Source organism: Indicator indicator, chromosome 1 (genome assembly GCF_027791375.1).
Source record: "Indicator indicator isolate 239-I01 chromosome 1, UM_Iind_1.1, whole genome shotgun sequence".
Classification (NCBI taxonomy): Eukaryota; Metazoa; Chordata; class Aves; order Piciformes; family Indicatoridae; genus Indicator; species Indicator indicator.
Window position 1 is genome coordinate 3,331,790 of NC_072010.1, and position 13,329 is coordinate 3,345,118.

Genomic DNA, 13,329 nt, shown 5'->3' on the forward strand with positions numbered 1-13,329 from the left:
AGTCTGCCTCCATAGCAGAGGAGCTCCAGCCCTCTCATCATCCTCATGGCCCTTCTCTGGTCATGTTCCAGCATGTCCATATCCTGCTTGTAATAGGGGCTCCAGAACTGGATGCAGTACTCAAGGTGGGGTCTCACCAGACTGAGTTCAATATAAGTAAGTTCCTTCAACATAAGAAAGGCTTTCAAAATCCCTCAGTCAGAAAAGAGCACAGGTGAAATACTGGTTTACCACAGGGCTAGAACCACTGGCAGTACAAGCTCTTGTGTGTCTTACAGCATGCCCTGAATGTAACTGCTGAGAAGTTACACAGATTAACAAACAATTTTGTTTTACTCTTGCCAATTGCAGCTTTCAAGCAGGCAAAGCCTACAGTGCACCCTCGCCTTTCCCCTCCACCCCTCAAGCCTCTAGACCTCCCTCCTCCTCAAAGTATGATGTTTAGAGTTACAAGAGCTACCTAATCTGTTTGGAGATGGGAGGTGAGAGAAATCCTTCATCCCACAAAACCAAGAGTCTGGTTCCACACAGGTTACAGCAGCACTATCCTAGCAGGTTCCCAAAAGCCTTTTCCCATCACATATTTAAAGGGAAAACTAAAAACCTGCTGGCACAAGTCCTCCCACTGTGACACAGAGACTGAGTTTATCTCCAAACTCAACATCCTTATATTTTAAACTTTAATTGGTTTCAAAGTACGGGGATGAAAACCTGTCCTGACCAAATTAGAATCATAGAATGGGGTGGGCTGGAGGGGACCTTAAAGATCACCTGGTTCCAACCCCTTTGCCATGGGCAGGGACACCATGCACTAGCCCAGGTTGCTCAAGGCCCCATCCAACCTGGCCTTGAACTCCACCAGGGAAGGGGCATCCACAATCTCCCTGGGCAACCCATTCCAGTGTCTCACCACCCTCACTGTAAAGAACCTCTTCCTAATAGCCAGTCTAAACCTGCTCTATTCCAGCATAAATCAGTTCCCTCTCATCCCATCACTAAAAGCCCTCATAAAAAGTCCCTTCCCAGCAGACCCCCTTCAGATACTGGAAGGCTGCTCTAAGGTTTCCCTGGAGCCTTCTCTTCTCCAGGCTGAACAGCCCCAGCGCTCACAGCCTGTCCCCACAGGGGAGGTTCTCCAGCCCTCTGATCATTTTCATGGCCCTCCTCTGCACCCACTCCAACAGTTCCATGTCTGTCTTGTGCTGGGCACAGCAGAAGTGGACACACTACTCGAGGTGGGGTCTCAGAAGAGCAGAGTAAAAGAGGAGGACATCCACCTCTTCAGGGCTCTACAGGAGAGCTAAGCCCCCAGAGCACAGAGCCATACCAACTGGCTACTGAGGCAGCCTTGTGGACTGTGCAAATTCTCTTCTTCCTAAAATAATTTCCTGTGGATTCACAGACAAGCAGGCTTTCAACAAGCCCCATGCAGAAATCCAGAGCATCAGGCAATTGCTTCCCCAGCCAACATCCCATCAGCGCTGTGAGCCCAAAGTGAGTCACTCTGCTCCATCCCGACAGGAATGCAAAGTGTCTCTGGACTGAGCTAGTTCCTTCTTCAGGCCAGCATGACTGTGCTCTGAGAAATCCATCTTCTCTTTCCAGGGTATGATTAAGTGAACAGTGGAAGCAATGAAACAGCAGATGAACTTTTCAACTGCAGTCAGACGAGGGAATACATCGGAGCTGCAGACGCAATTATTCTTAACTACTATATATATATATATATGAAAATACCAACACTCAAACCAAATCCCCCAGACACCACTAGGAAGGCATAGTCATGATGGAGGAGCTATTGTTTCTGCAGCCATTTGGGAGTACTGGAAGTTTGGCTTGTTTCAGCACATGGTACTTAGGAAAAAAAAAGGGTTTATTGCATACTGCCACCCACGCCTGCCATAAGTCAAGTTACAGAGGCCTTCAAATGCTCCCTGCCCCTCCCCATCCACTTCTGAAGCTCATTAGCTAAATCAGGTTTCCACAGCTGACCTGACCAATACTCCTCTCACACCTCTGCAGACAGGAAGGAGTGATAGACAACCACAAACAAAGGGACAAAGAGGTTCAGGAAACCACTTGGCAGTTCAAGACACAGCAAAGGGAGGTGCTGAACGGAAGACAGCACCCAGAGGTGCCAACAGCAACACCCAAGAGTTCAGAGTACACAGACATTCACTGACTTGTGTGAAAAGTGGGGCCTTGAGCAACCTGGTGTAGTGGAAGGTGCTCCTACCCATGGTGGGGGAGGTTAGAACTAAAGAGACATGGACTCACTGGAGCAGGTCCAGAGGAGGGTCGCAAAGGTGAAGAGGGCTGAAGCACCTCTCCTGTGAAGACAGGCTGAAAGAGTTGGGGCTGTTCAGCCTGGAGGGAGAAGGCTCTGGGCAGACCTTATAGCTACATTTCAATATGTGAAGGTGACCAAGGGGACCTACAGGAAGGCTGGGGAGGGACTATTTAGAAGGACCTGTAGTGACAGGAAGAGGGGTAATGGTTTGAAACTGGAGCAAGGTGGAGTTAGGTTGGACATTAGGAGGAAGTTCTTTACAATGAGAGTGGTGAGATACTGAAACAGGTTGCCCAGGGATGTGGTGGAGGTCCCATCCTTGGAGACATTCAAGATCAGACTTGATGTGGCCCTTGGCAGCCTGATCTAGTTGGAGGAGTCCCAGGTCACTGCAGCAGGGTTGGACAAGGTGACCTTTGAGGGTCCCTTCCAACCTGATGCAATCTGTGAATCTTTAAGGTCCCTTCCAACCCAAACCATTCCAGATATAGCTCGAAATCATGATGTTTATTCCTGCAGTTTTCCTGTAATTCAGGCACAGGCTCCTGAGCTGTTCATGTAGCAGAGTTGGACCCCAACACTCGTGGAGCCTTCTGGCACTACCACATGTAACATACACACACACATACCAAAGAAGGAAAAAAAAAAAAGAGAACAAAGATGCTCTATTTATGTCATTTTTCCTTCTGGTAAACTGCATCATTTCCAACCCAATACTCCAAGCTAATCTATAAGTCTCTATCAAGCTGGTTGTGTTTTCTTTGCATTCCTTGGCAAGACAGGCAGATGACTGATTGCTAACACTGAAAGCAATTAAAAAGTCAGAGGAGCTGAAACCTACGCTACAGGAGATACCATAAAGATAACCATGTCCAATGCATACTAATTGCTGGAGTCAACAGGAAAACTCATAAAAGAGCCATCTATAATTCATGCAGTCTGGCAAGACAGTAGCTGTAACTTACTGCAACTTGCAGATGAATAAACTGTGTTAAACAAGAAAGAGAGGAGGGAGATGCTCAGTAACTCTTTTCCCCTCTCTGCTTACTACCAGAAGGAAATCTCACTTTTTTTCCAAGATGCTATTTTTCTGCTGTTGCCAGGATGAGGAAAGCATGTCTTACCCTCAAAAAAGGCAGGAGTCTTGACCTTTAATTGAATTGATGCTGACCAAGCTTGATGACTTAGGTTAGACATAGGAGGAAGCTCTTTACAGTGAGAGTGGTGAAATACTGGCACAGGTTGCCCAGAGATGTGATTGGGGCACCTTCCCTGGAGAGAGGAGAGGGACTACTTACAAAGGCCTGTAGTGATAGGATGAGGGGCAATGATTGGAAATCAGAGAAGAATAGATTTAGATGGGATGTCAGGAATGAGATCTTTACCATGAGGCTGGTGAAACACTGGAACAGATTGCCCTGAGAAGTAGTTGAGGAAGTTGAGGTCCTATCCCTGGAGATATTCAAGGTCAGGTTTGAGAAGGTTCCGAGCAACCTGATCTAGTGGAGGATGTCCCTGCTGACTGCAGGGAGGCTGGACTAGATGACCCTTGGAGGTCCCTTCCAACCCAAAACCATTCTGTGATTCTAAACTTGACATGGCCCTGAGCAACCTGATTGAGTTGGAGACATCCCTGCTTACTGCAGGGTGTTTGGATGAGATGACCTTTGAGGGTCCCTTTCAACCTGATGGATTCTGTGATAGCAAGAGTTTTGCCTCTGCACCAGAGTTTTCCCTTCTACCCCATGGCTGGCTAGAGACACACACAGAGTTAAAATCCCCTTCTTCCTCCTTGCATGGGCTGTCCCCAGCTCTGTTCCAACACATTGCTAGCAGCAGATTCCCTTCCTCTGCGTCACACTTTCATCCAAATCCCAGCACAAAATTAGCAGCGGAGTTTATCAGCTGGGTTTCAACACAGGATGAAAAGATAATTCATTCATTTTCTGCATTACTTTAAATGGGACTAAGTCTTAAACAGTCTCCTGTTGAAGGAAGGACACTCCACACATATTCCACCTGAAAAAAAGAGGCAAGAAATGTCCTTTTCCTCCACCTGACAGCAGATGGGATGTGGGACACATGCTGTCACAGACCCTGGTTTGTATATTGCAGCAGCAATATACAAACCCTGAGGGAGGACAGACTGATTGTAACATTTAGAGGTGATTAAAACAAAACCCAGAAACTGTAGCATTTACCTGTCTCCCCAGTCAGTCACTGCACCTCTGAGCATCATGCATAGCATTTAGCTGTCTCCCCAGTCAGGCACTGCACCTCTGAGCATCATGCAACTGTGCCAATTAAATTTAGACCTTATCATTATTTTTCCTTTTATATCCAAAGGTAATTTATTTACATTCCAGCATTTTTCTGCTCAATCTCTGGAAAATTTTCCTAGGCATCAGCCTAAAATTGCCACAATGGGCCACCAGTGCATCAACCTAGACCCAACATTTACATGTGAATTAAAACAACAACAACAACAAAAACCCAACACAGGTTTTCCTTAGGTTCTAATAAACAAAGAATCACAAAACATCAGTGTGTTCTCATCTATCTTCAGAATTTACCTGTTAGACCCCTGCAGGTGCTGCCAACATCTAGAGATGCAGGTGGAATTGCTAAATTACATAGACACTAAAGAGCAGTACACGTTTAGAAGAGAATGTACCCACTGCTATAGCCAGAGTGGGTGAGTGTGAGGAGGGGGAAGGCAGACACACTCTCATGGCAGATGGCCAACTACTGGTTGCAGTCTTGCTCCACTGGCAGCATTATTTCCGTAGTGCTAGACATAAAGGATGACTGACCAGTTTACAACTCGACCAGAATGCTGGAGGATGCCATAGTTTGGAATTTTAAAGGAGGAAAGGAAAAAAGGAAAAAAGGAAAAAAGGAAAAAAGGAAAAAAAGGAAAAAAGGAAAAAAAAGGAAAAAAAAGGAAAAAAGGAAAAAAAAGGAAAAAAGGAAAAAAAAGGAAAAAAGGGAAAAAAAGGAAAAAAGGAAAAAAAAGGAAAAAAAAGGAAAAAAGGAAAAAAAAGGAAAAAAGGAAAAAAAAAGGAAAAAAGGAAAAAAAACGAAAAAATGAAAAAAAGGAAAACAGGAAAAAAAGGAAAAAAGGAAAAAAAGGAAAAAAGGAAAAAAGGAAAAAAAAGGAAAAAAAAGGAAAAAAGGAAAAAAGGAAAAAAGGAAAAAAGGAAAAAAGGAAAAAAGGAAAATAGGAAAAAAGGAAAAAAGGAAAAAAGGAACAAAGGAAAAAAGGAAAAAAGGAAAAAAGGAAAAAAGGAAAAAAGGAAAAAAGGAAAAAAGGAAAAAAGAAAGGAGCCTTTAATTTAGCCCCAGTGGTTTGGGCAAAGAGCTGCTGGCTGGAATTGCTCAGCCTGCATTTTGCAGGAGGACATAGACATCACAGCAGTGGGCATTACTTCTGGGCAGGAGACCTGCAAAATCTCCTCCTGGGCAGATATATGTGTTAGGCCATCCTACCACACAGGCATGCCTCTAAAGAAGAACAGACTAATTATATCTGCTTGGTTCCTAGCAACAGAGCCTAGTTCTCTTTTCACTGAAGTTAAAGAAGCTTCTTTCTCTTTTGTTTTAAATAACCAAGAGCCAGCCCAGCCTCCCCCATGCAGGCTTCATGCATGACCGCTGTGACAGTAACCCAGGCACACACTGTTTGAGTAGCACTGAGGCAGGTCAAGCCCTTTCCACCAAATTAGGCTGGAAGCCAAAAGTGCAGAGAGGCAATGCCAGCCTAAATTGCCATGTTTCAACATAGTTTTGTTGTTTCACAAGTAACTGGCAGTGTCCAGCAAAAACCATTTCACGATCGGTGCCAGCTCTGCCCAAGTTCCTGAAGCACACCATGAACTCACCTTATTTGTGCTCCAGACAGGTAGCTCAAGCTTGAGAGCTGTAGAGAGAGCTGCTCAGGCTGTTCCTATCCCTGGACAACAGCCTGCTCATTTCAACCAAGCACTTATCCCATTCTAACAGCTCTTTTAAACAGCCCAGGAGAAATAAATTGCATCCGTATTTAAGAGGGGAAAAAAAAAAAAGGAGGAAAAAAAAATCCAAGCTGAGACAGAAGGAACCAAGAGTATCGTTTTTAAAAGCTCTCAGCCCACAAATCATCCTCTTTATTTCCTCATCTCCAGAGATGCTGTCTCCCCTCCCCCAGCTACATGCCTCAACAAGCAAGTTCACCGTTGCAGATGTCAGGATAGGATCCATTTTCCAGTACAGTTTGGAGCCACTTTGGCTCTGGTTCCACTTTGGCTCAACCACACAAGTCAAAGTAGTGACTAGAGTCCAAGCTGGCTAAGCAGGGTGGGAAAAATAAAAGGTCTCTTATGTTCAGGCATACCCAAAGCCCATATAAGCAGTTTTCCCGGAGGAAATCTGTGTTCCAGAGGAAATGACTTGATGTAGCATAAAGAAAAATATATTCACACACACACACACACACGCAGTTACACCCCCACACACACCACTCTCCACCTAAGTTACTTGGCAGCAAGTCCAAACTGCACATTAGCAGCAAGAGCAGCTGAAAGCAGCGGAATCATTAATCATTCTTCCATTCAAAAGTTTCCAATCCAGGAGATGAACACAGAGCACAGGGCTCAGAATTAAGCCCTGTTATCCCCTAACGCAGAATAACTCCTAGTACAAAAGGATTCACATCTTAAATACGGAGTTATTTGCAAAAAAAAACCCCAACAAACAAACAAAACAAAACCCTGCACCTTGATAAACGCAGAGAATTGACATTTTAGCAGTGGAGGTAAGGGTTGGGGAAGAATTATGCCAGAAAACTAGAACGTTGTCAGGTCAAGTCACCAACATCCCCACGCATGCAGAGGACACCGCGGCGCAGCAGTTAGCAAAGAGCCGCAGCAGGCAAAGAGCAGAAAGTTTGCATCAACCTGTCAGAGGCGAGCTTTCCTGGGGAGAAGAGACATCAAGACCTGCAAAGAAGAAAGTGATGTTCTTAAGGCAGAACTCATTCAGCTCCTTTCTCACTGGGAAACCAAGCACCAAGACGACAGCATCGAGCGTCGTTGAAGCCATCCAAGAGCCTCAATTAGGTGGAGGGGGAAATGCCGCAACAGTTGAGCGCTAATTGGAAATGCAAACATTTAGCATCAGAGCAGCCCTCGCTCCTCTCTATAGCTCCATTGTGCTGGCTGCAGCTAATGACAGTAGGAAGCCCTGTGCTCCGTGGTATTTATGTAATGACTGGCAAAGCTGTCACATTCCCTTAATTGCTAGCCAGGATTTTTTTCAGACTGGCAGGAGTTTTCAATTAAAGGAAATGGCAAAGATTGCTTCAGTTTCACATTGCTCCCTTCAGGTTTTGGTTCTTCCTCAAAGCTGGGGAAAGAGGAAGAATGAAGAATCCTCCCGAGACAGAATGATCTCTGCCTCAAACACAAGCTTTGTGTAGACAAACTGAATTAAGAGACAAGGATGGTGCAGGCAAACACCCAGAACTGAAGGAGCTAATTTAGCATCAGTAAAGAAAAACAACTGGAGAACTGCACATAAATCTGCTTCCAGTTTGCCGTGATTACTCCTTCAATTATGATACATGCAATGCTTTAAAAGCAGTTCAGTTAAAAGGCAAAATGGAAAAAACCTAGGGTAGCTTAGAGTTTCCACCTAATTGAGCTTTCACAGTAGAGCCTTCTTTGCTGGTAGAGCATCAGCACTGTGTTTATAATTATATGCCATCCAGTAAAATGTCCTATTCTACCTACTTTATAATCCCAGGATGTACAGGAGTAAGTATAGCAAGTACACCATGGCAAGGTCTCTTGTTCCTAGGCTTCCTTTCTTGTACCAAATGGATGGCAGAGCATTCGCTAGTCCATTAAGAATCATCATTATCATCGAATTTAATGAGCAGCAGTTTGAGTTTAGGAGGTTCCCTCAAGTCTTTCAACACATCATTTACTTGGGTCTCAATCATATTGTGTATGCAAGTAGAGAAAGGCAAGCTCTGTGGCACTGCTACAAAGGAATTGCTGTTTCTGCAATATATTACAGCATAACTCTGCATTAGTGCTCAGTTAAATAAAGCCTATGAGCCAAGTGAACTATTTTTACTCCATTGAATAAAAGGAAATAGAAGAACATCACTTAATGCAGTAGCAAGCCCATTTTATGGCACTGTATAATTAGGAGTAGGAGTTAATAACAGGACCTGAAATAGTAGGCAAGGTTTTCCTCAGTATCTTTGTGCTGGTCTTTCTGGGGCACACACCTTCTCATTCTGTGTTCTGGCTACAATTACCTAAGCAGCTTTAAGCAGGATGTGTGGATCTTCACTGCTACCTACTTAAAACTCCTTCCTACTCATGAGCTGCAGCCACAAAACCTAGTCCAGCAGAGTCTGATTGAGCTCCTGTACACAGCCCTGTCAGCATCTGCAGCAAGTGGCTTGCATCTTGCAATCCAGTTCCCAGAGGACAAGCATCTATCTACATCACAAAATTAGCAACAATATGAACTGCAAATTCAGCAGAATTTGAATTTCACTGATGGATGGGTTGCCAGCATGCATGTTTTATTCATCTCAAGACTGCTTTGTCAGGTTGGTTGCATCTCCCCTCTGTACTTTAAAATACTACAAGCCATTTTAGGGCCACTACTGAGCAGTTAAGAAGCTCTATAGACTTCAGCTCTATAGTAATGAAGCTTTTTAAGTGCTCACCAAAACTCACCAGATTTCCAAAGTAAAGACAACAACCAAAGGCTGCTGTTCAAGGAGTCAAGGCATTTTCACAGCATCACAGAAACATTCAGGTTGGAAAAGACCCTCAGGATCACCAAGTCCAACCCAGAACCCTGCTCTTCAAGGTTCACCCCTAAACCATAGCCCCAAGCACCACATCCAAACCAGATTTAAACACATCCAGGGTTTGTGACTCATCCACCTCCCTGGGCAGCCCATTCCAATGCCTGACCACTCTTGCTGGGAAAAAATGTTTCCTAATATCCAGTCTAAACCTACCCAGTCATAGCTTGAGGCCATTCCCTCTTGTTCAGTATATTCCCTGCCATCAGTGAAAGTCACCTTGCTGAAGTCCCACTGCTACTTCCTGCTAAGGTCATCCGCATGTGAATTTGCCTCCCTGTGAGAGCACAGCATGGAGCAGATCAGGAAGCAGAGTTTTCTGATCACCCCTTCTTTAATGCCAGTAATTAAGATTCAAGGATGCTCACTACCAGCACACTCTTCTAGAAGTTCCAGCTACCTACACGTAACCTCATAGCCTCTTCAGCACTTAAATCAATTCTCATTTAAGTATCCACCGCAGGTTACCTTCCCACACTTCCTCTCTTTCCTGTTGTAAATGGAGAGTGTAAAACAAGGTATTTTAAATTCTGTAGCTAGCACACTAAAATTTAACCTCTCACCTTTACAGCAATAGTTACAAAACTGAGATGCAAACAGGGCAGTCCATTTAGGAAACAGCTATTTCACAATCCACAAGAAAACTCAGTGCTGGTCTCAGAGCATATTCAGGTGGAATGCATGGGAGTGCAAATCAATTCTGTCCCATCCACTCTATGGCATTTACACCCTGCCTCATGTAAATTAACTTCTTTACTGAAGTTAACATCCCTACACCCACTGCAGCACAGCCTGCAGCAGCTCCCCATCCCTCTTCTTGGGTTCCTTGCAGAGGGATGTGGTGAAGTGAAATACGTTGGCTGTGGGAAAGGGGATCCTGCAGATCAATCCAGAGTAGAGCAAAACCCAATGGCTTAAGTGAACCATCTCCCAGAATGGTGGGGGTCAGAAGGAATCTCTGAAGATCATCTAGTCCAATACCCCCTGCTAACATAGGTATGTCCAGAGCAGACTGCACAGGAACATGTCCAAGGGGTTTCTGAAAGTCTCCAGAGAAAGAGACTTCACAACCTCTCTGGGCAGCCTGGTCCACTGTTCTGCACCCTCACCGAAAAAAAGTTTTTCCTCGTGTTCAGATGGAACTCCTGGTATTCCAGTTTGTGCCCATTGCTTGTCACTGGGCAACACTGAAAAGAGTCTGGCCCCATCATCTTGACCCCCACCTTTTGAATATTGATAAACATTCAGAAGATCCCCTCTCAGTCTTTTCTTTTCCAGGATAAAGAGACCCAGGTCATCTTTGCAAGCATGAGGATGCTCTTTCCACTCTTTCTTTCCAGTCATTTCATTTGAGCTGAGTGTTCCTCCATTCCTGGTTATTCTTGTACTGCTGGTATTTACAGGTCCTGAATCACAGCCTCCCAAGATACACACGTTTGGTTGCTTTTATTTTTAAGAAAAGCCAATTCAGACTGGAAATAACTCTTGTTTTTTTTCTCTGAACACTCTTCAGCATACACTTGGTTTGATCTGAGGAGTTTAAATAGCCTACTTTAACAAAAGCCTCAAAGCTTTATCTGTTGCTCTACTAAAATGTTACAAAACAGACATCCAAATCACAGAATCACAGAAATATTCAGGTTGGAAAAGGCCCTCAGGATCACCAAGTCCAACCCAGAACCCTACTCTACAAGGTTCATCCCCAAACCACAGCCCCAAGCACCATATCCAAACCACCTTTAAACACATCCAGGGTTGGGGACTCAACCACCTCCCTGCCCAGCCCCTTCCAATCCCTGACCACTCTTGATGGGAAAAAAAATGTTTGTAATGTCCAGTCTAAGCCTACCCAGTCATAGCTTGAGGCCATTCCCTCTTGTTCTATCACTAATTACCTGTGAGAAGAGACCAGCACCAGCCTCTCCACAACGTCCTTTCAAGTAGTTGTAGACAGCAATGAGGTCTCCTCTCAGCCTCCTCTTTTTCAAACTAAACAGCCCCAGCTCCTTCAGTCACTCTCATTTCATTCTCCAAATTTGGGGCCTGCATTGTGCTAGGCCACTTTTAGCTTTCAAAACAGAAGCTGGAGCTGAGCCTAAAACATGTAGCCTGAAATATGTATTCTTTAAACTTCTAACAGGGTTTGAATTTACATCCCCATAGGTGAAAGCTCCCCTGAAGGTTTCAGTCCTTAATACACCTGAAAATCTGCCAAACCATGATGATTTGTTTCTGACAAAGCTGAACCAGGACATCTCAAAGAGAATGACCCAAACCGTGACTTCTTGAAATGGGGTCTCCAAAAGCAGCCCTGAGCAAATCAGCTCACAAGGCTCTCATTTTAATGTCTTATGTTATCAGCAGACAGCTTCTGTCTTAGATCCATGATGATGTGCTGTCTCCAGCACCTGCTCTGCTGGCTCCTAACCTTCTCTCCCTGAAAGCACATCTGTATTCTGGATATTTCCTTGGAGATTCATTAACTGCTCCTTCCTCAACGCTGAGATTATTGACATTTTTTCCCTCAGACTACATTTCTAAGCATTTAAAAGACCTGTCAGGACAGAGAAATAAATAAATACAGAAAAAATCATCATTATCTCTGTCCAGGTATCACAGGTGAAGAGAAGACCCAAGTTTTGGCTAATGTCTTTAAAGACCATTTTCTATCCTTCATGCTTGTAGCTCATTTACAGAGCATTTCCCACTCTCTCTTAATTAAGTCAGAGTCCTCAGAGGAAAAAAGAGTGAATTAAAATATTAGTATCTCTGATTCAGGAGGCAATTAGACCAATAACAACAAACCAGAGCTGAAGACATGCTCTAAACTAGCTAGTTAGGATTCTATTTTAATTTTAAAAATCAGTCAAATCACCCATTATCCTGAGGATTGCTTTAGGCATGATTCCAATCCAGCATATTTTTTTTTAATCTTTAATTGCTGCACCCAGAAAAAGACTGGGAAAAAAGAAAAAAAAAAAAACAACAAAACCACACCACTGTAAGCTACCAGAATGGTCTTATTTTGTACAAGTTCCTCTCCCAGTTGGAGAGTTCATGAAGACAGAGAGCAATGAGAGGAGACCTTATTGCTCTCTACAACTACCTGAAAGGAGGTTTCAATGAGGGAGGTGCTGGTCTCTTTTTCTCAAGTAAGCAATGATACAACAAGAGAAAATGCCCTCAAGTTGTGCCAGGAGAGGTTTATATTGGATATTAGGAAAAATTTCTGAACTGAAAGAGAGGTCAGGCATTGGAACAGGCTGCCCAGGGAGGTGGTGGAATCTCCTTCCCTGGAGGTGTTCCAAAATGTGTAGACATGGCACTTTGGGACATGGTAGTGTTGGGTTGATGGTTAGACTTGATGATCTTAGAGGTCTTTTCCAAATTTAATGATTATGTAAATGTTCCAGTGCCAGTCAGCCACTTGCTAAGCTTCTTTAAAAGAAAAAAAAAATTACAAGAAAACCAATAAAATAAAAGCAGAATATATCTCAGCCCCTTACATACAGGTTTCCTATTCTTCACCCCACTGCTTATAAACCTCACCTCAAAGGGCACCTCTTATTTCCTCATATTTCCACCCTTTTCCTCCTTGTCAAAAAAAGTGACATGTGCCTCTTCTACAGCTGGACAATTGACTTGGTTTTGTTGAAAATGAGAGGAAAAAAGAAATATTTCAGAAATCAATCTCATTGACATCAAGGCTACCAAGAGAGAGTATGTAGAGTCCTGATGGGTCAGTGCAGACAGCAGCTCAAACATTCCTACTGGTCGCAGGACTCCTCCCCTCCTGCTTACTCTTGGCTTCATTGCAGCTAACAAAGTGTGTCCATGATGTGCTTCATGAGAATAGGATATTCTCATATTGTAAGATACATGATATCTGGAGAGGAAGAGGCTGAGGGGAGACCTCATTGCTCTCTACAACTCCCAGAAAGGAGGCTGGAGTGAGGTGGGGATTGGTCTCTTCCCCCTAGTATCAGGTGACAGGATGAGAGGAGATGGCCCAAAATTGTGCCAGAGGAGGTTTAGATTGGAGATTAAGACAAATTTATTTGCTGCAAGAGTGGTCAGGGATTGGAACAGGCTGCCCAGGGAGGTAGTGGAGTCACCCTCCCTGGAGGTGTTCTAGAAATGTGTGGACATGGTTTAATGACCATGGTAGTGC